Genomic DNA, 3,762 nt, shown 5'->3' on the forward strand with positions numbered 1-3,762 from the left:
TTCAGGTTCTTGCTATTTCTATGAGTCCTTGCTTACACCCAGGCTTTTTCTGTCTCAATCTCCAAATATCTGTGTCTGTGTCAGCTCTGAACTCTTTCTTCCATGAGTTCTCTTAAAGACTCCAGTAGACTAATTAAGACCCACCTTGAAAGGGTGGAGTCACATCTCCATCTAATCAAAAGGTCACACCCACAATTGGGTGTGTCATATATCCATGGAAACAATCTAATCAAGAGGTCCCACCCTACAATATTGGATCAGGATTAAAAGAACATGGTTTTTCTGAGGTACATAACAGTTTCAAACCAGCATAAGAGGTATTGGCCAAGAGAGACTGGGGAAGAGAAAAGGGAATGACTGTCCTTCAGGTCTAAGAGTGAATTCTAGCTAGGAGGCTTGCTCTTACTTAAGCGGGGAATAAGAAAGCACATTGTGCTAAGTTAAGGGGTGCAGGTATGAGGTTTAGAAGGGACTCAATTGATTAGGCTGCAGCTTTGGCTGCCGTGTCAGCTGTTATCACTTGAGAAATATTAGTATTAATTTTTTTGATGGCCAGGGTAATGAATTACCACTATTATTTGTTGGTAAGAGCGTATCAGCATCATTTATATATTCCTGTATAGAATAATGCTGACTTTCAAAGCTGGAGAACTTTAACTCTGAGTCTTGGGTGTTACATAGATAATTAAAGTACTAGTGAACTACTTCGGTTATACAAAGAGTAAAGCATCTCAGAGTTTAGAAATAACAGTTAAATCTTGGGAGTAAATGTGTCTGCTGTAAGAGTTAACACCTTAAGCTTTAATTTTTTATAAGCATTTTAAGCGAATATACTTTTAGAAATAAGAATTCTTGACAGTTGTATTTTATTTGGGTTATTAATTACAAACTATAGCAGAAGTTTTGCCTTGTTTTACTTTTACACACTTATTAGGTTTAGGTTAATTAGCAGGTAGAACATAGTTTACATACTTGCTTGGTTACTCCTTTAAAGCTCTTTTTGTTGAAGATGAAGTTTTGACTTATAGACCACTTGTACTTTTAGAGAAGCCTTACTGTAGTACTAGTGCTGACAAGCAAAAGTGGTTGGTCCTATGATTTGTCATTGTAAGCATTATACAGATTAGTATTAGAATAGAAACAGTTTCTAAATTTATGAATAACATTTTCCATGCAAATTTAGCTAACAGAAGGACAGAAAATCTTTTTAATTATTGTAATACTTCTTAAACACTTTTTAAGGTAATATGTTAAACTATTTTACACTTTTTTACAAGGTGAGAGAACAAATCTTTTGTAACAGTTTTTCTTTAAGAGTGAGAAGCCTTTGTCTTTTGAAATAAATGATGTTAAGGTTAACACAAACATTTAAAAAGATACTATTTTGATATGATATATAAATTTTATCTTTTACACAGAGTACTCAAATGATTAAGAAAAACTTTCTTTTTTCATTAAGAGCAGTTTAATAGAGAGCAGCATTAACTAGGACAGATGGAATTCATTTTTATAAATTTTCTATAACTTCTTGTGATTAGCAATGACTACAAACAAAACTTCTTTTTACACTTTCCACAACCATTCAGAACTTGTAGTCAATAGTGACTATAGAATTCACTTTCTCAAACCTTCCACAACTTTTCATACACATTCAGTTAGCAATGATTACAATAAATAAAATTCACTTGTATCAGGAATATGTTCGTTTACAGAGTTAACATATTACAAGACTGTATTTTGAGGCAGCAGACCAATAAAATTTGCCACTACGGTATTTTTAAAGATTTGGGGATTATTTTGAAACCCTTGGGGCAGCACTGAGTAGGGTGGGAACCTTTTTTTTAAGTCCCTGCCATTCAAGAACAAATAGGTATTGAGAGTTAGGGTAAAGAGGGATACAAAAATGTGTTTTTCAGATTTACAACTAAAATCTTGCTTGCAGTCAGGGGTTATTTGTGGGTTAGCACTGGGATGCTTTCATCCTATACAGACAGGTTTATTTGCTTAAGGATTTTCTCTGGCATGCCAAGAGGCCTTGATCCAGTTGGGGCTTTAGGGCAACCAAGTGGGTAAACACTAGCTTCGTTTACTAGTCTTAAGATGGCCTGCAGGGAGTGAAAAAGATCTTTCTAGAAGGGGTGGGCATTTTGCTACAACCCAGAACTGATGATTTAAAAGTATGCTGCCATTCGATAAAGGAGGGGCTGAGTGAAGGTCTTAACTTTAGGCTATTTATCCCTAGCATGGGACAGGTTCACAGGGACAATGGGCCTGAGTGACAGGTCAAAACAGAATAAGTGGCAACAGAATAAGTGGCTCTAATATTAATTTCAAAAAGTAACTGTCAAATTTCTGTACATGATCAAGAGCTTATTGCAGTCTTTCTTTTCCTGTTCTCTCTCTTTTTAAGGGTTAGTATTAACAAATGGCAAAGAATAGAAAAGTCAACACAAAGATTTTAGAAGGAGAACTTACAGGACACAGACTTGTGATTCTTTGGACTGATCCTATTAGATGTGATTCTAAAAGCTTTTATTGGGCATCGTCCAATTAGTAAGCTTCATAATGATGGACATCAGATTTCTAACGTTCTTCTATACATGTGCTACTGCAGATGTGGAATTCCTGTCTTTAACATTGTCTTTGAAAATGTTAAACTGAGAACTCTGATAACATTTTATGAATTGGTACATTAGATTACTGCAAGAGATATTTGATTTTCAGCACAGTGCAAAGTTTTTAAAAATGCACACTTTTTTTTTTTCTAATTCATTTTGTTTAAGGCACATTTTTTTTCTTCACATGGGCAGACACAGGGAACCGAACCCAGGTCTCTGGCATGGCAGGAAAGCACTCTGCCCGTTGAGCTACCGTGGCCTGCCCTGTTTAAGGCACATTTTAAATGTTGCTTTTTCATTTAGTAAAAATTGTCTAATTGAAAAAATACATATATGAAAAAAATTGTCTTACCTGCCATGTCAAAGGTCACCGAGGGCTTGTCAAAATCGATGTTTCTGGCAATGCCTAAGGAGCCACGAGCGGCCCCAGGGCGCCTCAGTCTTGCTGGGGAGCCGTCACCAAGGTTGCAGGAGGGCCTCGACCTCCCCCTCAGGACTCGCTGCACTCACGGCCCGTGTCCAGCCTTCCTACCCTAGGGCAAGGCCTGGGGGGCTCTTGCTGTCCCTGAGGACGCTTTTCGTACTTCCAGTGCCCCACTTCTCCACACTTCCAGCAGGGTCTGGCTGGCTTCTGCCCTGAGGCTGCTGCTCGCCCCTCACGGCAAGTGCAACCAGCGCTGGTTCCTGCCTCTTCTCACCTTCTCCTCCTCCGCAGCCCCGTCCCAGTTATTTAAAACAGAAAAAGCAGCGTTCATGAGATCATTCATAGGGGGATGTGGCCCAGAGGTCAGTTTCTGGAGTTCCTTCCTCATATCGGGAGCTGACTGACTAATAAAATAGGCCTTAAGCAGTTTTCGGCCATGTGGGGAGTCCGGGTCTCCTTGGGTATAGGTTTTTACAGCTTCCACCAGCCTTCCTTGACATACGGCAGGCTTTTTACCCTCCTGAGCCGTGCTCCGTAACATATTATGATCTGGGTCTGACGGTGCGCGTTCTCCTTCCCCCTAGACAAGCGGTCCTGGGGCGTCTGGCTGTCGCCCGCTCCTCCCAATCGCCGCCGCCCCCACCGCGCACTGGGCGGGGCCGGGCCCGCACGTCGGTGGGCGTGGCCTGGGCTTCCGTCCGGTTTCCACATTTTTCCTCA

Source organism: Tamandua tetradactyla, chromosome 3, assembly GCF_023851605.1.
Source record: "Tamandua tetradactyla isolate mTamTet1 chromosome 3, mTamTet1.pri, whole genome shotgun sequence".
Taxonomy (NCBI): domain Eukaryota; kingdom Metazoa; phylum Chordata; class Mammalia; order Pilosa; family Myrmecophagidae; genus Tamandua; species Tamandua tetradactyla.